Source organism: Cupressus sempervirens, chromosome 9, assembly GCF_028749045.1.
Source record: "Cupressus sempervirens isolate cs-2001-9-10 chromosome 9, ASM2874904v1, whole genome shotgun sequence".
In the NCBI taxonomy this organism is placed as follows: Eukaryota; Viridiplantae; Streptophyta; class Pinopsida; order Cupressales; family Cupressaceae; genus Cupressus; species Cupressus sempervirens.
This window is the reverse complement of record NC_143126.1, coordinates 255,869,933-255,894,092: the sequence shown is the minus strand read 5'-3', so window position 1 is coordinate 255,894,092 and position 24,160 is coordinate 255,869,933.

The following is a 24,160-nucleotide window of genomic DNA, read 5'->3' as shown; positions in this document are numbered from 1 at the left end:
ATTGTTCTCTAAATTTATCCAATAATTTCACTAATAGATTTGGCCATAAATCTTGAAACCATTTTCAAATCTATTTCAATTTGATTCTAATTCGAACCCAAATCCGTTTAGATCTAATTTCTTCCTTAATTGGATTTAGGGTTTTCTAATGTTTTCTACTCAACCAACAAAATATCTAGATTCTAATTTAATTGTAGATTCAATCACAAAGAGTATTCAGACACATATAACAAAAATTATGAAGACAAGAAGAGAAATAGTGCAAAGAGAATATGTGAATATCACGAGTGCACCTGGACACTGATGCTAATCCGCCATGCCTCAGAAGTCCATAGAGAATCCCTTCCTTCTCTATCATTGCAATTCTTCCATGACCCAAGCCAACTGAATCCTCCAAGTGACTAGAAGTGCTAGAAGAAGCGTAGAAGCATATAGAACATATGAGCATATGAGCCTCTTCAATGCATGTAAGCTTGAAGCTTCCATTCAGCTTCTACTTCAGCTTGTCCAAACACACTAGGAGAGCCTCAATTTAAAAGCCTCTAAGATGCATCTAGAGTGTATCTAGAAACAACTAAAAGATAAGCATGACAACCAAGAATGAGTCTCCTCCAACCTTCTAGATGAGTCTTAAGGTTGTAGACACCATGTGCTCAAATAAAATGCTAACTTCTAAGTGTAGACAACTTATGCATTCTTAGAGTGCAAACTCCAGTGTTGTCTACATGATAACTTTCGAGAATTTGCCAACTCCTATGTGAGAAAATATTAATTAAATTAATATTTAATTTACTCTTTCCAATTTAATTAATTAATTTATTAAATCTCATGCACTCACTTTAATAATTCCACTTTTCAATCTTAATATATTTATATTTTAATCACATGAAATCTAGAATCTTTTATTAATTTAAAATATATTTTCCACTTTTAAATTTCATTTTCCAAAACTTAATTGCTAAAATATTTGTTAGCTTTAATAATATTATTTAGTCATTTATTTAAAAATGAACTCCAAATATATTATTATTAAAATAAATGTTGTCACATTCCAAATTTAAACTTTTTAAATTTTATTCTCAAATTTAATTGTTTTATTTAATTAATTTTCCAATTAATTAAATAAAATAAATATTAAAATATCATATTAATTTTCCATTTAATTAAACCATTAATTAAATCTTTTAATTAAGCTTAATTAATAGAAAATACATCAAAGATTCACAAGGTAGAAATATGAAAACCCATCATAGCCAAAATACATACAAAATCAAACCAAGGGTTAATATCACGAATTACGTTATCCAACATATTTGGAGGGTACTCAACTTAGATACTTGTCCTAATTTTCCAATTATAACAAATGGCTTAAGGGGTTGGGATTTGGACTTGAGAATTTATCTCCCCTCTCTTATCATTGAGATAATGTGATAGGGTACGCTCATCCTAGCAATTCAGGAAAGTCGATACCTGGTACTTGCAACCTGCATAAAAACCATGCATGTGCAAGCACAATATATACTAAACTAAATAGGCAATGGCAGGAAGTGGTGCATCATGTAGATCCTGACTAGCAGGTGACTACGACTCCCTTCCTTAACCACATCAGACACGGCATACAAAAGCAAACACGCAAAGCAAACACACACACCATACACATGCAAGTATGGGGTAAGTATCCATAATAAAACACATATGATAATAAATCATCTTACTAATCATCATTAATAACTGCAAACATTGAAGATGATCATTATGCATACATGAAATGTAAGATACCGAGTAATCTCATCACATAATAAACTGAATCCATAGCACAATATCTGATAATCCCAAAACAATGTTGCTAACCATCAACATAAAACTAGCCCTAAAAGAGTTCAACAATGATAACAAAATGCGAACTAGGGGCAGGCACTATAGTTAACATGCAACTACCTATTCTTTTAGACTATAACAAAACTTAATCAATTTACACATAGACCCAGATTACTATATGTAAGAATTTGCTTAAGGGAAAAATTCACCCAAGAACCAAGAACTCAAACACAAGCACACAATAGACCAAAGAAGGATATGATCAATTAATCAGAGTATGTTCGAATACATTCCTCTGTTCAGAATGTGATTCTAATACACTAGGAGTGCCTGATTATAAAGGCTACAGGAGAACTTTTAGAATGCATAGAAGTTAGCACCATGAAGTGTCAAACAACCAAGAACATGTCCACCAGATATGGATTATCCTCCACTAAGCACAGAAGTAAGTACGATGATAAGAGGATAAGCCTAGAAGGGTGGGACACACAAAACAATGTTGTAGACACCATGTGCTCAAATAAAGGTGCATACTCCTGTGTTGTCAACATGACAAATCACAAGGTGGCACAAAATCCTAAGTGTCTCATAATAAAAATAATAAAAATAATGCAAAGTAATTAACTAATGCATTAACCTAAATTAACCTAAGTAAACTTAAGTAAGTGTAAATAGAAAAGTACTAATTTACACCAACACCCCCCCTTAAGTGCAAGTTAGGGGAATGCGCTTAAGCTTACAAGCTAGGATGAAGATGCATAATGGGTCCCGACTACTAGGCCATGTTAGGTACCCATGTACATAATGAAAATGCAAATCTCCCATAAAGCGGAGAAAGAGGGAAAACCTCATGGGAAAAACCCTCCCCCAAAAAGAGAGATAAAGATGGATGCATCGATGGATGGAGTAATCAAGACCCCCCTAGTATGACATACATCCAATATATACAAAAGAGAATGAAAGAAGGAAGAGAGACAGAAGAGGCTCCCCCCCCCCCCCCCAAAAAAAAAGAATGCCAACAGGTGAAGGCTCCTCCGATGAAGAAGCAGGTCCAAGAATGCAGAATGGTGTTCCTCCCCTTAGGAAGAAACAATGCCAAAGGTATTTTCCTAAAGATGTGTGGTGGCCTGGAAACCTGCTCAAGTATCCCTGTACTGATGCTGAAGTTTACCCCATCCAACGGTGCTGAAAAGAATGAATGCAGATCTGTCAAGGATGTTTGTTGAACCTGTTCCATTGAACTGTTTGTCTCCTCTACTGACAAAGAGTCCTCCACTAATTGCTGTTCATAAGGATCCACAATCACGCCAACCTGAAAAGATTGATCATGTAGAGAATGGACATGAGGGTCAGAGTGAGCCCTCGCAACAACTGTAGAAGTATCATCATCAATGAGAAGATGGGTGTCCTCAAGTTTGTCTCCCAAGTCAAATGAAGCTGGAGCTGGAAGACTAGATGTACCATGCTGAGATGGACCTTTCACTGTGGCAATATAAGCACGTGGACTGGACTGATGTGACCTCTCACTGCAACTGTCAAAAGAACCCCACATATCAGAACCTATTGAAGCACTATCGCTGGTGTCACTATCAGTTTCCACTGTGTATGAAGTGCGAAGAGGAGTAGAGGATAAGCTCGGAGAACTTTCCTCAAAGTGAACATCCTTCTCCACAAAAATCTCATGTGTCTCTGGATCCATAAGTCTGTAAGCTTTCACATTGTCTTCATAACCAATGAAGGTACAAGGCCTAGGTGTCTGTGTCTTGCAACTCCTAGAAGAAAGGTTTGCCCATGCTGGACAACCAAAGACTCTAAGGTGACTCACAACTGGTTTTCTGCTGCACCATGCCTCAAAAGGAGTTTTGCCATCTAAGGCTGGATGAGGAGACCTATTAAGTATGTGAGTAGCATAGCTAATGGCTTCAACTTCAAGTGTAGGATCAAGAGACTTGGCCTTTATCATGCAACTTGCCATGGTCTTGAGAGTCCTAATCCTCATAGCTGCAACATCTGTCTTGTGCGGACTAAATGCTGGTGAGTTCTGAAGATCAATCCCCTCAATTTTACAAAAGTTCTTAAGTCTCCTATCAACATATCTGTTCTCATTGTCCACCCTTAATACTTTGATGGCTTTCCTTGACTTGTGTTCAACATGAGTCTTGAAGTCTTGAAGCTTATGAACCACTTCATTCTTATGATGAAAGAAGAAGACCCAAGTGAATCTTGAAAATTCATCAACAAATGCGAGTATGTAGCGGCCTTGGCTGACTGAAGTCACTGCAAACGGTCCTGCTAATACCATGTGAACTAGCTGAAGAACAACTGGAGCTCGAGAAGACTTCCCTTTATCATACTTCTCCTTGAGATGCATATCCACTGAACAAGATGAACACTCCCCCTTAGAAAATATGATGTTGGGTAGACCTTTAACCATGTGTTTTGAGCAAAGTTGCTGAAGAGAGCGGTAGTCAAGGTGACCAAACCGCTCATGCCATAAGTTGATGTGTGAATGTGAGTGACTTAACAAGGCTTGAGAAGAACTCTTAGCACAAAATGGGAAAAGGAATAAAGCCTCCTGTCATCATTGACTTTTCCAACTGCTACCAATGAATCATCTTTTAGACTGTGCACCATCACTGAATCGGGAAGGAACTCAACCTTATGACCATCTCCAAGGTGAGTGATTTGGTAAACTGATAGTAGATTGGAACTTAGATTTGGAACATAGAGAACATCTTTGAACTCCCCATCTTCCATTTCAACATGTCCTTTCTCTTCAACTTCCATTTTTGCATCATCTCCCACGAAGATGTGTGCTACCTTTGACTGCTTCAATGAAGAAAAATCTTGCTTTGAAGAACCCATGTGGTAGGAGGCACCTGAGTCAAGTATCCATTCCGAAGAAGAAGTTATGTTTGCCATAAGTGCTTGACCTTTACCCTTTGAAGAGTTAGGAGTAGAATCCTTGGAAGTACCTGGCACTTGAATTCTGTTCTTCTTGAGTATATTTTCTAACTCATCGATTCTTTTTTTTTTGCAATGATGCTCATCATGATTTGGCTTTTTACAGTATGCACAAAAGAGTTTGTCCTTCTTGTCATTACTTACCTTCTTATTTGAAGAAGAACCGCCTTGTTGAGAGGAATCATGTTGTGTCTCAAATTGTGTTTTCTACTTCCACTGCTTCTTGTTGTTGTTGCTTTTTCCCCCTTGACTAGATTTCTGAGCATCATTAGCCACCAAGGCTTTGGTCTTGGATGACTTGAGAAGGCCAAAATCCACCAAGTGAGATTGTTCAACAATCAACATGTCTGCAAATCCATCAAAGGAAGGCTTCTGGTAAGCAGATCCCATGGTTAACTTGTGAGTATTAAAACTCAAAACAAAGTTGGCATACTCAGAAGGTAGCTTCTTCAGGATGTGATGTATCAACCTTTCATCCTTCATGGGATTTCCATAATCTTTAAGAAGTGCCCTATACTCATTGACTTTGATGATATAATCCTGAATTGTGTCATAATTCTTAGGATCTAAGAGAAGTAGATCATCCTCAATCTGAAATCCCTTTTCTTCATCCACTTTACCATACAATTGTTCAAGTTTGTCCCAAGCTTCTTTAGCTTCTGAACAATTTTTAATGTGGAAGAGAAGATCGCTATGTACACAACTCCTGATAACACCTAAAGCTTGTCGATCTAGATTTTTCCAATCAATGAGTTCTTTAGCATCAGTAGGTTTAGTGATTGTACCATCAACATACAAACTATATCCTTTTTCCATTAATCTACTCCAGGCAATATCTTTCCATGTAGAATAGTTACGTGAAGTTAAAGGAGGACATTTAAAACCCATGATGCAGAAATGAAAGAGCACAAAAATAGAGACACAAAAACACTGTACACACCCCCCCTTTTCACTGAATCAAAAGACCCCCCCAAAAAAGATGCTTTGGCACTTTATAAGTAGTGCGTTTACAATGAGCCACTTGTCAAAATGAACAAAGTGGATTTTCTGATTTGGCTTTCACAACTGCCTTATGAGGCTTAAATCTGTCACTTAAGTACTGTAGCTTAGATTTACAACAATTTTGAAAAAGAATCAAAGCTTTACAATGCCAAAGAAGGCCTAATTCTGAAAGAGAGAAATTTATCCACACAAAGCTAGAATTTGACCTCAGATCTGGAAAGTAAACAAAAAAAATGCACTTTGAAAAAAAATGAAACTTGAAAAATGACCAGATGTGCCCGTACGGAGCTTCTGAAGTTGCAAAAGATAGGATTATGCAGGTACAGTCACCAAAAAATGCAAATTCTGCAAAATCTATGCACCAAAACCAGAAAACAACACCACCAATGGAAAATTCAAGAAATTCTACCTGATTTCAAAAAAAATTGCACCTGAATCGGAGTCCAGATGACCAAGATACGAGCTCGCAAAGTCAGGCTGCCAAACTGAAAAGCAAGATGGAGCGGGGTCTGGAGGAGAAATTGTGAAGTTAAATTTGATGGTCAAACGGTCGACAACACAGTTCTAAAATGCCTTGGGATGATGTCCAGACGGGCGTCAAATTTAACACCAGCAAAAGATGATGTCAGCAAAAAATTTGCTCATGGGGCTGACGTGGCACTGAAGTACCATACGAAAATGTACGAAAAAGGGTGACATGTCAGTATGAATGCTGAATGTGTCCACCGTACGCTGAGTCATTAGATTGCATGGCAATGACTTGGCAGATGAGTCGGATGCTGACTCTAATGCACAGTCACGCCTGACTGGCTGCTGATAGGGTGCAGGGCTGCCGCGTGTCCTATGTGGAAAAATGCAGCGACTTGGGTGGGAAATGAAATGCGGGCTGGTTTAATTCTTGTCATCGCCGGACAAACCACTAGTTGGATGAGAAAGCAAATGCCGATGCCGATATTCGAGAATATGCAACAGCGATCGCCAAACTGTCTTTGCCAGAAAATTGTGACCACTGCCTGAGATTGGAGTCGTCGGAGAATACACTACCGACACAAATTTTCTTCGTTAACCGATGAGATGTTACGCCATCGAAGAAAGGAAACCCCTGCCAAGTTAAACCTGTGGTGGGCTAGAAAATGCAGATCACGAGGCTGGATCTTGTCTGAACCTGTAGCTGGGACGCCGAACTGCTGCGGATGCCGGTAGTTAAAAACCTTGCCGAAAATAGGGATAAATAATCTCACATTGATGCCTCTGCTAGATTCTGCGGGCTTTATCAAGAAAATGCCGCAGCACTTTAGCCAAACTGGAGGTGCCGCCGAGGTTTAGGCAGGGTCGTGCCTAGGGTATTGATGAGCTCGGCATCAAAAATTAAACAACGCCCAAACAGTGCGATAAATTTCATCTTTAATACCCTGCAAATAACAAAATAGATCCCTCCAAAATGCGCAGTACGGGATCTGACAGCCCGTACTGCATAAATTTTTTTCTCTCATGGTGCCCAAAGGGCCAAAAATTTCACAAATAAAATTGACGAAAAAATACAGAGAAAAATAACAGATCCGAAAATAAATTAAATCACAGATCTGAAAATGACCATACCCATACCGCAAATCGGGCCTTCGGGTTCTAATTTGTAAATTTTTTTTTTGCCTCACGGTCGACTTTGAGCCAAAGTAGGCTTGCTTATAGTCGATTTTCACTAATTCAGTGTTCCAAACGCAATGGAGAGGTCAGATCTGATGCTGGACGCTCCCAATTTTTGCAGCACTCCGGATTCAGGCTGAGGTGATGAAGCAAGCAAGAGGTCTCGAACGGCTATGTGATGAGAAAGTCTCCAAGCTCTGATACCATGTAAGAATTTGCTTAAGGGAAAAATTCACCCAAGAACCAAGAACTCAAACACAAGCACACAGCAGACCAAAGAAGGATATGATCAATTAATCAGAGTATGTCCGAATACATTGCTCTATTTAGAATGTGATTCTAATACACTAGGAGTGCCTGATTATAAAGGCTATAGGAGAACTTCTAGAATGCATAGAAGTTAGCACCATGAAGTGTCAAACAACCAAGCACATGTCCACCAGATATGGATTATCCTCCATTAAGCACGAAAGTAAGTGCAGTGATAAGAGGATAAGCCTAGAAGGGTGGGACACACAAAACAGTGTTGTAGACACCATGTGCTCAAATAAAGGTGCATACTCCTGTGTTGTCAACATGAAAAATCACAAGGTGGCACAAAATCCTAAGTGTCTCATAATAAAAATAATAAAAATAATGCAAAGTAATTAACTGATGCAGTAACCTAAATTAACCTAAGTAAACTTAAGTAAGTGTAAATAGTAAAGTACTAATTTACACCAACACTATAAAACTATAATTTATAAAAATAGAAAAGCATGCCTTTTCAAAAGAAAAACATAACCCAACTGAATACAAGCTTAGCATCAAGTAAATACCCATCGAGATGAGATACTATGGAAAAAATAATGAAAAATGAGATCCATTGATATCTGCAACAGAATTTGCTAACAATATGATTGTACATTTAAAATGAAGTAATAAAAATATTAATTAAAATTCTAAAAATATGATTTTACATTCAAAGTTAAGTAATAAATTATAATAGAGTGAAGAATGACAAACCTACAAACCTTCCACAATAAATACTTTCTCTACCAGTACCTATATAAAAGGAAAAACCCAGTTAACTAAAAATAATCGAGTCCAAATATCCAAACACATTTTCTATGTATTTCAAGAAAAAGCATGCAAAATATATTTTTACTCATCATCATCATCGCCACTATAAGAGTGGCCTGAAATTAGGCACTTTCTAGACACTTTTACAAAGAAAATTGAAAAGATGGTCGAATAAAGTTGTACACACTAAAAAATCATTTGTTCAACCACAATTATGTTAAAAATAAGGCTTAGTTAATTTCTTTAACAAAATGCTCCAAATTCCTAGTAACATCTATAATATTAAAAATTATATTGCCTGTGTAGTAGCATTATAGAAGTAGATTTAATTTCATGCACAATTAGCACAAACAAAATATTTCCTGTAGATGTTCAATAAATATTTTCATCATTGACACAAAAATGAAGAGAACTAAACATATGTGTCTAGAAAACAAGCATAAATATTATATTTACCATTTCATAATCTTTTTAGATATTGTTCTAAAAAATATCCATTCAACAAAAAGTAACCAATTTTGAGGAACAAATTGCCTTGGAAAAGAGGGGTAGAAGAGATAATTTCATAATGTATTATTTAGTATTGATATTTACAACTTGAAAACATATTATATAATCATATCTTCAACCTGAAGAAAACAAAAAACAACATATATTCATGACACTCCAAAATTGGAGGAAAAATAGTCCTCCCAGAAACTAAAATTGATGGCCTTGGGTTCTACTTAAGCATTTGCAACATAAGTGTGATCCCCCTTAATAAGGAATTTGTATTAATTGTAATGATTTTCAAAATATCTCTAATAAGAGAAAATATTAGTCATTTGTTAAATCTTTCCACAAGATAACAAATTTGAAGTGGAACCTTTGTTCCAACTCAGAATTAAGAAACTCAAGAGTTACACATATCACTTACCAGTGTCCTTGCAAAGGAAGGACAATATTTGCAGTCATGTCATAATGGACTTAAACATTACTTTTAAAATATTATATTTTACATTATATTCTAAAAAATTAAATATTTTACAATAAAAATCACAAGACTAGAAACAAAAGTGCACTGGATGTAATAGCTCTATCATCACCAAACAAACTTTTAGTCACAAATTGTGTACATGAAAGCTTTAACATAGGTCATGATGGGCAGTATTGCTGAATTGTATCAAGTAAAACATTTTAGAATCATAAGTAGGAATTAATTTTTAGAGCATATTGTTCAAGCCCATTTGCCAGCCCCCCTACCCATCATCATAATACTCCACATGTTCACTTCAGTCCACATGTCATTGCCATGTGAACTTTGTACTGAAAAAAGAGAACAAGAAAGAGGTGGACAAAAACATTGCTAGAATACCAGTTTGCTCGTACACTAAATAACCAAGTTTCCACAAGGAACATAACTACTAGTATAGGTATAGGTTCATGGATGGAAGCTCCAATCAAATTAACGTTTGCAAGAAAAAAAATGCGAATAAATATATATTATATGTAAATGTGGTTAAAAAAATAATGTAGGAATGAGAACCCATGCATTAACCACCTTGAATAATGAATATTCTCATAAACTAGGGTAGATAATTATAAGAAAATGTAGAAGAATCAAAATAATGGATACAATAAGTAGTCACATGTATAAGTTGACTATGTTCTATATATACATAAGATTCATTTATACAAATCACATCATCATCTAAGATACAATTTATATTAATAAAGTGTTTAAAATATAAATCTTTTCACAAAGAGTCAAACATCTATATGCTAAAATGTTCAAAGTTGGAAACGTACCCCAATTTAGTAGTAACCATAAGCAACAGATTCTGTAGTTTATTTTGTAGGGCTATGGCATTTTCATGTGTTGACTAAAATACCAAATGATACAACATTTATGTGCTCCACAGAGTCTCATCTTGTGGAGGATGGTGATATAGGATAACATGCCTAGGAGATGCCTGAGGTATATCTATTTATTTTATAGAATACTAATTGAATAGGCTAATGGCATGAGAACAAAAGTGGGTATAGGTGGCCAGGAGCTAAGAAATAAACAACATGAAACATAGTTTTTTTGGAAACTATAAGATGATAAAAATCAATCCCATTAGAATAAGAGATGAGCCTTACAGGAACTGATATAGATTAGTGTTCATTGCCATAATGCTTACAGACCACTAGTCACCAGGTGATACAGAGATCTACTTCATCTTGTGCTTGGATATGATGTTCATGATTGCTCAAAAACTAATTACAAGAAAATTTTACATTCTTATGTATGAATACTAACACAATATAATGGAATAAGCCACAACGCAAAAAATATTGTTGAACTAGACATTAAGCTCTGATATCATCAGTTAAATTTTAGATTCTAGTCTCCACACACACACACACACACACACACACACACACACACACACACACACACACACACAGAGAGAGAGAGAGAGAGAGAGAGAGAGAGAGAGAGAGAGAGAGAGAGAGAGAGAGAGAGAGAGAGAGAGAGAGAGAGAGAGAGAGAGAGAGAGAGAGAGAGAGAAGCTAGAAAATTGGAGGAGAATTACCAATTACATACCTGAAGAATTCAAATAGGAAAGACTTCATAACCTAGCACACATTTAGTGAAGAGTTTACATGACCCATCTATGGCTAGAAGCATGCACTAGTACTATGATATTATATCAAAAAATCATCAATAGGCCACCGCAAAATTTATAGGTTTAACTAGAAAACAACAATTGGATAAGTACTGTCTTATACACATCAAAATATACCTAGAACAACAACTTCATACTCTTGTCAACTCTCAATATCAAACTAGTGCTCAAAATAGATTACCTTAAATCATATCAAACTTGGGTGTGGATAATATTATCTATTACCTCCCTCTATTAATGTTCAAGGTGGTCATTAATAAATTCTAGTGTAAAGGAGTTAAAATTCAAATAAAACCAAGGGTCCAAACATGGGTGTGGATAATATTATCTATTACCTTCCTCTATCAACGTATAAGGTGTTTATTAATAAATTCTAGTGTAAAGGAGTTCAAATTTGAATAAAACCAAGGGTGAACTAGCAAATTTTTATAGCCAGTTACATAATTTTATATAACCTTTAGAAATTATTGGTTGCTCACAACCTTGGATCCTTTTAGATCTTTTATATTGAAGGAAGAATTTAAGTTATTCTATAGGGGACATTACAATAGATGCATGTTACCAATTTCATTTTACATGTGAGGATGATCAAACTTAAATTCTAGGAGCAAAACTATGAGAAGTATCCTACCATACCTAGGTTATTCAATGTGTTCTTCACTATGATGTAGACTAGAGCCTAATACTCTATGATGCATCTTCACTTGTTGTTAGTAGTTTTTCTATCATTATCTTTTTAGACATGATTCCTAAATAACATGATTGGTGTATACATTGACTTGTCTAGCTTTTATACAAAGTTGTTGATCTAAAATGAATTAATATCATACTATTGTAGGAAACTAAAGAAAAAAAAAATGTCTCATTATAGATCCACATTTATAATTTATATTAATTATATAGTATTAAGGGATACAATGCACCTACAAAGAGCCATGCATATAGTTTTAGCTTTTAACTTGACATCAAATTCCCAATAGATTGAATACCTATAGTATTTTCAAGAATAATAAGATATCTATAATTTATATTCGGTAGTTATCCCAAGAGTTCATGTATGTTTTCACTGCATCAAGAATCATTAATATAAAAAAATTTACTTACAAGCATGGGCTCCATGGGTATCTTCATATACCTGATACAAATATTAGAAAAGTTTAACAAAACTCTAGGTAAAGTGTCTACATTTATCACATGTACATGCACTTCATAGAATAGGGAATTCAAACCCGAAGTCATAGGAATATTGTCTTTTCATTCAACATCCTTGCAAGAATCCCAATCTAGAATAAGAAAAGGGGAAGGTTTTTGGATTTAGATCATATTGTACTTTACAGGGATTATGTTTTAACATGAGACTTCAAAGTTACACCAACTAATAAGTAATCAAATAATAGTAAAGTGCAAGTTTTTGCTATCTCTCTTTGAGGAGTTACCTCCTTGTAATCGAATAGAAAAAGGAAGATGGCTAGTTATTTATAAAAAAATCCTTAAAATCTATATGACATTACTTCACAATTAACAAAATACTCAAAGAAAACAACTTATCAAATCTCAAATTATTGTTGACATTTTATATATTGAAAGTAAAAAAATATTTTATCATGGATACAAAAAAAGAAAAGAAGTCATTTATATTTAAAAATTAAAAATCATGTCAAGCATATCAAGGAATGCCTACAAGAGATCTACACAAGTAACACATAAAATAATACTGCATGTCTACTGTTAAGAAGGGAACTGCATAAATTTTCACAAGGGGGAAAATGATAATCAATTGTAATTTATATATACAACATACTTATCAAGTACCTATAACCTCTCCAACTTAAATTTGAAAGAGAAAGAAATTGGTTAAACATAGAAATACACTTAGATAATACTACACCAAATATCATAGAAACACAAAAGTACCACATATACACTAGAAATACAATTAGATAAAGCTATTAGAAACTCACAAAAAATTTAAAATATGGATTAATAAATTTAGTCTAGACACTACTTAGAGTTTTGATAAAAAAATATTAAAAATAAAATAAACAAGTCATACTCCGATGAGAAAATATTAGAGAAAAAAATTAAAACAAACAAACAAAAAAATGTTGCATTAGTCAAAGAGTTCAAAATTATAGTAAAGATACTATGCAAAGGATCAAACTAGTAAATAACTAGAATTATACCTAAGCTATAAAGCCTTTAATTATTTGATGAAAAATTGATCTTTTGTAATGTAAAGGCTTTTTAGTTGTTTGTCCATTACCTTTTTCTCCTATATAGATAGAAAGAATAGTTTTAAAATATCATCAGCAATGAAATTGTAGTATCATAGATCAAATTATAGCTCAACTATTTGTCATAAACTAAGAAAAAAATTTGGTAAGGCTATAATAGCAGAAAGGGTCATTCAACCTTGCACAATATAGTCAAACTATCAGATGAATCCATAATCCTCTCTACCATCAAAATTCCTCCCTTGACATGAAGATGATAAGCATATCAAGTGGGGCCCTATACTTGTCCAAAATGAAATTGATGTCAATATGATTCCAAAAGGGGGAGATAAAGATCATATAGGCTAAATTCCAAGAGGTGGAGGTTGAGTTCGCAGGAGGAATTGCAAAATCCTTGACACCCTAATTTTTACCTTCAACTATGGCAAAGAAACATGATCAAGTCCTCCAAAATTATGTGAGATCAACAAAAGTGAAAGCTTAAGTAATTGGCCAAGTAAAGTGACTATTGATGAGTTTGGAGAAAAATGGAATTGAAGAGGAAAAATCCCTCTAGGAGTGCTGGATTCCATGGTCAAATTCCGCCCTTGCATCATGAAGCCAAAAGAAACAATATTCAATCTCCAAGTTTCACAAACTAAAGGGAAGGAAAAAATGATAGGAATAGTCTAGGGCATATTGATAGTAGATCAACACTCCTAGAAATCTCCTACCTTCACAAGTTACCTTTAATCAATTATGAAAAACTTTTCCCTTTGGCTATCCTATCTATCCAGGCTTTCTCATTAACTCTGAACTTCATTATAGGCCTCCCTAATAATAAAATTGATCTTTAAAAGGTTGAAGTCTCTTTCTAGGGTGTACTAGACTTCTTCACAACCATTTTACACAATCCATTCATTTGGTTTCTATATGATCCCCTCAAACTCATGCAAATCCTCTATTAGGCCTAGTAGCCCTTGATTAGCCATCCTAATGGACTAAATTGGGATTTGTGAAAAACTTTCTTCAAGGAAGATCCAAAAAAAACCTAGAGTGGAATACCATTTTCCAAGGTCTTAGGTTCCCAACTTCTAGTGGATGCCCTATCCCTATTTTTAAGGGTTTGTTAGGGTTTAATGGCCTTTTAGACTAGTTAGCAACAAAAACTCTCTTGCTCCTTCCCTTGGAATCTTGGATACTTTTCCTTGAACATGTAATGAATTGATTCAATTATCTACCATGATATTGCAACCATTCAAATCAAGAAGCTCTTCCCTTGCAAGAATACCTCTTTCCTTGACTCAATTTATAGTCGAGTACACCATTGTCTAGCCTAAGGCTTCCAAGGAATTGGCTTGGCCCTGTACTCTTGAATCCATCCTTCCTAACATATAATATAAAAGATTCCTACTATCATTCCTCAAGTTTTCATGAGGTTTCAACCATGGGGAATGCTGGAAGACACTATTTTGCCAAGTCTGCCTAGTACAACCCAACAAGCAGACAATTTAGAAAAACATTAATTGTGAACAACAATGGATTGTTCAGAACCTCAAAAAAAAAGACAAGTAGAAAAAATAAAGAAATTAGATTGTAAAATTAAAAAACAAATTCAATCACATGGCAATCCAAAACTCAAAATTCCATTACAACTATCATGAAAGTGTTGTTTTGTTGTATGATTCCATACAATGCCTAAATTCTGAAAACATACAAAAATTGACCTAGAGGGATTTGCATAATCATTCCATCACTAATAGAACCAACCTTTAATCATTGGTAACTTCCTAATGTGTTTTAACCAACTTTACAACTTTGACAAGAAAAGTTGCACTTTTTGCAAAAATTGTCAATGTGCAATTTTTGCAAAATTGTCAATTTTTACATTTTTGCATCTTAGACTTGGTAGAACTATAAATTATGATACCAAAACATAAATGGAAGTTATTTAGGCCATAATTTACATGTCTACCTACACTTCTATGCTTCCTTAACCCTCTAAATCAACTTTTGCACTTTTGCCCCTAATTGACAATAAATGCACCATTACATCTAATTGCCCATCTCATGCATCACATTAGTGTTTGGTATTTCACATTCATGAATCATGAATATTTATTTCTATCTACTAGGTCTTATGTCTTATCCATAATCTTAGACCCTTAGTTTCTTCTTAGTGACCTACTCTAGGTGCTCCTACACCACAAAAATAGATGAAAGGTTGTCACAAGGAAGCGAAAGAAAGTTTGGAAGTTGATGAAAGGACTAAAATCCTTAGACATCTCTACTTACCACCATAGTTTATTAAATTGTAGAAAATATTTTGGCTCTCAAAGTAATGAGGAAAGGGAAGGAGATAATCAATGATCTCATAATTCACATAGAATAATGAGGAAGATGCAAAACATTTGAAGAACAGAATTGAAGTTTAGAGATGAATGAAGATAATTCCTTGAGGGATGGTAGGATGAGTCACCTCCCTCATGCTCAAGTTATGCCCCATGAAGAAGAGGACCAAGGAAAAAAAGGGAGATGCTTTGAGAGATAACCTATCATAAGGTGAAATGAAATATCTAAAGGGCGAGGGGAGGGGGGATTTTTTAGGAAGTGCCAATTTATACAACAACAAGTAGGTCTCTTAAAAAATCAGAGATAACAAGGGAAAGAAAATTAAAATCTAGGAACATTATATTATATAATTCATTGGTTTTTCAGATTTAGAAATATTTCATTTAAAAATTTGCAAGAGGTAAATATAGGATCACTAGAATAGGTTTCATTTTGAGTTATGTAGTTTTCTTTTGGAAACTAAGACTATCTTAAAGAGGGAAAGCTAGAAAGTTATAGATATAATTCTAATCCACTTAAGCATTTGGAAAGAGAGCAATAGACCTATGGTCAAGGCAAAGTTTTGGATCCTATAGATATAAAGTTAAATGTGGAGTTTGAGAAGGCTTAAATGTAAGAATTGGTAGGGATAGGGTTGCGGTGCTCCCATCTAGGTCTAACTACAAGTCCCAAAATGAGGCAAGTGGTAAAGCTTTTGAAGCTGGAAGATCAAGTACCTAATCTTCCTCTAGAAATTCATACCTATAACATAGAGTATCATCCCATCATCCTTGACCTACAATGAATGAAATTGATTAATTAATGAAGGTATGTTAGTTTGAGCTTCACTTGGTTTCGAGAATACTTTAATATTTTCTACCATGAAGGTGGAAGCTCATCTAGCCTCACACTCTCCACCAACATCAATTTAAATTCCCCATTAACATATAATTACATACTTCATTCATTCATTCATCCATTTATGAACTATAACATTTAATCAATACAATCACATAACATTCATTAGTATAATATAAAATGTATTAATACACAATACTAATCAAGACTTCATTAACACATAACAATATTAATTTACATGACATAAAATCAATATTAATATACAACATTCATAGATAACATAGATTCCTCCAGTGTGGGTTAAAGCATGGATTAAATGACTTATTCCTAAAAATATCTTTTTTTGGACTATTCTTCAAAACAAAATTATGACTCTAGATAACTTGCAAAAAAGAGGGGTTTATTTGGTCAACATATGTTTACTTTGCAAGGTGGATTTTGAAGATAAAAAGCACCTCTTTTTAAAACATAGGTTCAACCATAATGTCTAGAGTCATCTCCTTCAGTACTGGAATATTGATTGGGTTCAACATAATAACACTAATCAATGTTTTCAAATCTAGAAATGTCCCACAAAAGATGTAGATATTTTTTTTCTTTGGAAGATTTCACTTCTTCATCTCTAGTGGGGTATTTGGAAAGAGAGAAATAATAAAATTTTCAGAAATAAGAAAACTCTTGATTGGGTTTTGGGTCAAAATATTATTAGAGCCATCAAAGAGAAATTAATATCTTAGAAGAAAATGTTTAATGCAACCCAAGTAAGTAGTCCTATGAATGGTAAAGGTACTAAGATAAAACATGATGACCAGAGACAATATGTAAAGTGGAAATCTCCACCTTTAGGTTGGATTAAAGGTAATTTTGATGGTTTAGCTAAAGGAAATCCTAGAAAAGAAAGATGTGGGGCTATTTTGAGAGACCACTATAGTGTGATAGTGGATGCTTTTGCAATACCTATAGGCAAGTCCACTAGTCATAAAGTTTAGCTACTACTACTTTGTTCACTATGAGGATGATTGTGGAATCTAGATTTTGAAATTTATGGTTGGAATGAGATTCTCTTAATATTATTAGCATGTTGATTAGTAAGAGTCCTATAACTTGGAGTATTGAGGGAAGTTTAATAGAAATAAAAGACCATATGACAAAATTTGATAATGTTTTTATTTCTCATATTTTTCATGAGGTCAACAAAGTCACTGACTGGATTGCAAATCAAGTGTTCTATAGGGAAACAAAGCTGAGATGGTAAGATGACCTAAGCAAGGAAGTTGAGTTGATGTCAATTGTTAATTATGAAAAGACACATGCTATCAAAGGAAACATCACTCAAGATTGAGCAATTTATGAGGGGAAGTGAAGAGTGTATGGTGGATTATCTATGTATCCCAAGGAGGTACCTTTGTGCAATTATGGATTGTACTTGACATGTATGCAGGGTTAAAAGTTTCTTGGAAATTAAATACACTTTAGGGTAAAAACACAAAGCTCTGCCACCCTTTTGTAAAGGAAAAGGCTAACACAAGTATAATTGTTCACCTTCAATGACATAAAATTGTTATTATTATTTTGAATTTGAAATGAAGTAAACTAATGAAATGTGTAGAAATGGATGAATTTTAGGATTATAATTTTTAATAATTATTTGGAATAAGAATTGATATATGTTCCTAATTATTATAGTTAATTTTTTAGCTACTAAAAAATGATAAAAATTAGGGGTCTAGTTCCCACCACAAAATTATATGGAAATAAACTTATTTCCCTTTGATCTTAGACTATGTTATAAATAATATATATAGCCAGAACAATAAAAAATAAAAATCATCTTTAGACCTCTATTTTCTCTTTTATAATGATTCAAATTTCAACTCACCTAAAATTGATAGTTTTCATCTCCCACCACATTTTTCAAAACAAATCTATTTTAACTTGGAGAAAAATTATACATTCTAGAGAGGATTCTCTCCTTTAGAATGTCACATAATTTTAAAAAAAATTGATATGATTTATTATTTTTTCTTTCTCAAAATTGATATTTTTTCAAGTGTTACAATACGTGATTGTAGAATTTTTAATTACGATATACTATATCTAATTAAAACACTATAAACTCTACATGAGAATATTCTTGAATCTAAGCTCTATAAAATGGTGTTTATATGTTATTAAAAAACTATCTTAAAAAATAGTAAGAGTTATTGAAACACCACTTTTCTAAAATGATTTTAATTCTTTAGTAATTGGATACAAACCAGTATAAAACATGCATTTAATAGACATTTTCAATTGGAAAAGTGTAAGACCATATATAACTTTGCTAGAATGAATTTATCTCAGATCATATGTTCGAACAAATTGAATTTTAGATAAAAATACTCAAATTCAGTCATTCTGATATGTCAGCCTGAAAGGTGACACAACTTTGTACTTTTACCTTTTACTTTTCTTGTTGATTATTGCTTCTGAGAGTAGTTGCAAGTGTAGAGCCGAATATGAGATGGGAGGGGAACCAAGAAAGAAAGAGTTGAATAATTTTAAGGAATGGAAGGTGAATTTCACTATGTGGGATATATTACAAAAAGGGAAAGTAACAACATATATTGAGAAACTTCATGGGTATAAGCCCCACATTACAGAGTATCTTTTCAAAAATTGGATAGAAGATAGGGTTACACTGCATGGGGTTACTATGAAACTACCTAAGGAAGCTATCACAAAGAATATGAGTCTTCCTATGGAGGGAATTAAATTCAACAAGGAGACCAATATTTTGAATGTTGCCTTCAAGAAATTCCCAAAAAGTGATGGAGATGAGAAGAGGCTAGAGAAGAGTGGCAACTTCTATGACTTGAGCTAGATTAGAGTTATTTGGAGGGATGTTTTATCATGCATTTGTGAGTATTTCATCCTTGATGGTAGATCTAAGAGGGTCCACAAGTTTCATTCTGTGTTCTTAAATCATTTTAGGTACAAAGATAGAGTTTCTTTCCCATTTTATTTGAAATAATCTTTGATTCAAAGTCTCCAAGCCCATAGGAAGAAGGAGTCATGTCCCATGCTCCATGAGGGTTTAATCTTACTTATTGAAAATTACTAAAAAAAAAGGTTGTTAAACCCTCTTTGATTGTGGAGAAAAAGTGGAAAGTGAGTGGTAATGAACCTCACTCAAAGAAATTTAAGGTTAAAAGTGAGGAAGCTACTAGTGACAACAAGAGTACTAGAAAGGGAAATAAAAGGGAAATAAAAACAAAAAATAAAGAGGAAGTTACAGATTCTAAAATTTTTGCTGAAGATGATGCTAAAACGGAAATGGGCACTAGTACATTTGACCTCATTTTTCAACCAAAATTTTTGACTATCTATTAAAATGCTTTAGCTTGGTTGGAATATGGAAGGAAAAATATCTTTTTCTAAAAAGTCAATGCTCGTGTTGGTCAAAATTTTGACCAACACGAGCTTAACAAGTTAAAATGAAAAAGGGTTTCCTATTTCATTGTTATGTTTCAGAGAGCATGCTTGGGAGATGCACAAGCATTCGATTTAGTTTTAATCTAGAGTCTGAGAGGTTACTTGTAGCATGATCAACTAAACACTTTAACAATATCAAGGTAAGAGAAGAGGTGGGAATCAAGGAAGAGGCCTCGATCTTGGGATTATTTCAGACTTTTTCTGCATACTAACATCTTGGGCCCTCTATTCTTGTAGGATGATCAAAACCACCAATTGTTTTGTAGAGGGCGTCTAGGTTCTCATCAACACAAATGGCATTAACAGTTGGATTCTTTACATGTTCTCTCCATATTCAAGGGATCTATGTGCTAAGTTCCCCTTAAATCATTACCTTTTTTTATTTTGGTAGCTGCTTGATAGATTACGAAGGTCATAGGTTGAGTGTTTAAAAAAAATATATACTTGTGTAAGCTAAGGAGACTATAGAATGAGAAGCCCAGAAGATTAAGGGCATCCTCAGCATCATGTATGCATTCTCTAGGTATTTTAATATTATGGATTTGACTACCTTTCTCTATCTCTAGGGTTTATGGTTTCCCTGACTTATGGCTTCTTTTGTACTTATCACATTTTTTTGCTATTGTTGTTGTTAATTTAATGCAAGATTTGCATAAAAGATATTCCACACTACCCTAGCAAAAAATATTCTCCAAATTTAATCCTCTTCAACAACTATGTACAAGGAACTTCAATTTTTCCAATCTCACAATATTTCAAAAGAATTTTTATCAATGATCATAAACATCAATATAAATATCTTAGACTCTTAGTAAGTTACAATAAATAATAGAATCTACTTGCAATATAAAATTGTAATAGCAAGAAATAATCACAAGAAAAGACCAAATAAGATTCAAAGCTTTCATTTTATTCATGAAAAATTATCCTAGACATAATAAGTTTGCATATAAAGCATGTGCATATGTTGCCATTACCCATAAACATTTTGCATATTCCATCATTATCTCAGCATGTTGTGTGATAGGGCTTTTCAGCCTTTACTTTTAGCTTGTTATTTGTTAACTTGTTCTACTTATTTCTTATACCCATGAATACATGGTTAATCACTACTTCCATGTATAAATATATCTCATTATGCAAACTAATATGGTTAAATATCACTAATTTCATGTATACAATATCTCATTATGCAAACTAAGTCATTCAATTGCTCTATCAATACTTAATATGGTATGAGAGCAATGCAGATCACATGCCTTGTCTACTATCTTGTGATGTGAAGAGATTATTGGCACTGATTGAGATGTGAGGGAAGATGCAACATATTTTTATACGTTACATGGCGGAGCTAACCTCAATGCACCCCATTAGGCTTGGCCTTGAGCTTAACTTATTGTGTTATTTTCATGCGATGTGACATAAGGTTTTGTCACTCTAAATGTGGCGCCCACATTCTTCCAACGTGTAACAAAGTAGTCACTACCCATTAGGATAGACAGTTTAGAAATGAGAGACAAGGAACACTTTTGGCAGTATTCAATATGAATTGTCACACTAGCTTTTGAGTTGGCTCTTAGTAAGAGCATTGGAAGAGGTGGTCACTACTAATTTCTCCTAGGTATCTCAATTTGATGCACCCTAGAAAACTTGATTAGCTTCTCTAGCTTGTTCATGTACTCTAATAGAGAAACTAATTTGTACTTGGCTCTTGCTATGCCATTTTGGGCCAAAATTTTCCAAGGTTTTAAATCTCCATGGTCGTATATGTAAGCTTCCAAACTACTCATTCATTATTCATTTTTAATAGATTCAAATTCGATCGCTCTTGATGACATTAAACTGGTATGTTTAGTTGTCATCCTTGTCTAGTTCTTAAAGCTCTCACTTTCCCAAGGTGATTTTTTATCAGGCTTTCATTTTGCACCTACTCACGAATATTATCAGCTTTGGTTTATTCTCTCAACCAGTTGTGTATGACATTTAAAAACCAGTATAACACTTGACCACAACCTATGCACCTCTCATTGGGAACCATATCAAGTCAACCCTTCACAAAGCTTGCATATTAGTAGGTCATTAAGTTGGATTTTTTCTTCAAAGTGCCTAAGGAATTTCCAATGGATTGACAATCCTATGTCAGTGTCACCTTGAACTTTACCTTTCCTCATTCAATGATGAGAAGAATTTGACACAACCTTTCCCTCCAGGGCTTGGAATTTTTTCATTTCTGATGTTTACCTATCAACTATAGATCATTTTGCAATGCTATAATCTATATGCATTTAGCTTTTTGAAAATAAATAAATTTTTTATTGCAAAGTCTGAAAATTATTTTCATTTGTATTTTAGATTGAATACATCATTATTACCTCTGAAAGTGTGCTTTCTCATTCCGGCTCATATTAACTAACTGTGACTTTCCTTGTAAAATTTGAAATTTAAATAATTTCTACTCTTTTTAATATTTATGTGAACGATTTCAACATGTTTAAATGGTGATTGCAAGGGGGAAGCCAAGGAACTACCAGGATAAAAAACAAGGAGGCCAAGAGGAAGCTAGTAAAAAGGTGTGAGTAGTAGGAGAGCTATTTTTATGCTAATTTTGTTTGTTGTCATTTTCTTGATTGTTAATAGTATCAAATTATTACATACGTGCACACACATCCCATAGTGTAATTATATTACATTTGAAATATCGGTTTCTAAACTTCTGAATTTATGAGTATAAATATTGTTTAATCTCATTATAATAACTTTGAGAAGGAAGCTCACATTCTATCATAAGGCCTTGTAAGATTTATGATGTTATTGAGCTATGTGGAATTTTAGGATGTTATTCAATTGTATGGAATTTTATTAGGTTACATGTATTTTAGGAATAGGTCATAACCACTCATTTACTTATGGCTTCACTCATGACTATTATAAGAAATTTGATTTTTCTATTCACTAGTCTTGAATTTCTTTTTCGGTCATTGTCTTCCAAATTTTCCAATCTCCCTTTTTGCATACTGTCCATTACCCATTGTTCACTCTTCCATTATTATTTCACATTATTTGTTGTTTGGTTGACTTTAGTATGAACTTTACCATCTCTAAACTATTTTCTAGTTGTGACTTATATTATTTTTCCTATCCATGTTCCACATGTCTATCATTGTGTGTTTTGAGCCAATAATCTAGGGATTAGAACAAGCAACTGCTTAAAAACATTCCTTTCTATCCACAATTAAGATTTGGATATGATTTTCTAGATTGTGAACAACTTTGCTAATAAAAATATCCTTTTAGGTGGATGTGTTAGCTTTGTGAATCAATTTACTTGTCTCTTCATTTTATGGAGATTTGTTAAACTATAGGATAGGTGAGGGTTTGGACTTGTATACATAGTCATGTTGATCCAATTATAAGTTCAATGTTTTCTATTTGTCAAACCTGTATTTATACACTGGCTTTTGCTTGTTTAGTTTTGTAGTCTCTTTCTTAACACATTTCTTATATAGTCTTTGTTCAAATCATATATGAAACCAACATTTGTGGTTTGGAAGAACTTATCTTTTACTCTGTATGCAAAGCGATATTTTAGAGCTTTTGCAGCATGGCCATTGAGAATAAGGACATCAAAGAAGATTTTGACATTTTCTTATCAGTTTTGGAATTCTGGGAATGTGAGAATGTTTACTGCAACAATATCAGGGATCACAAATTCTAGGTCTAGGAATTCCTTTTTTACCTCCTCTCTACATTTACCGTGGTAGAAAATTACATATACATAGCATCTTCTACCTTTATGTCTCAAAATAGCATGGCATTGGTACAAATTTTAGATTTCTGTTAACTATTTGATACACATTTCTGATACAAATTTTTATTTCTTAAAGTTCATGTGTCTTGCTATTTGATGGTACATTTCTTCAACAAATCTTGTGTAAGTTTTTTTATCTTTCTTAGAAAATCCATCAAAGAGAAGTGTGGCTCCTAAGCTAAAGGGCCTTAAAACAAGTATTATAATATGTATAGTAAGAGTTAGTGCACACCATGGTCATTCTTGATTATATGAATTGCAGGATTGTATGTCTTCTTTGCAACCAAATCATTTAATGAAAACCAATGAAATAAATGTTCTAACTAGTAGCA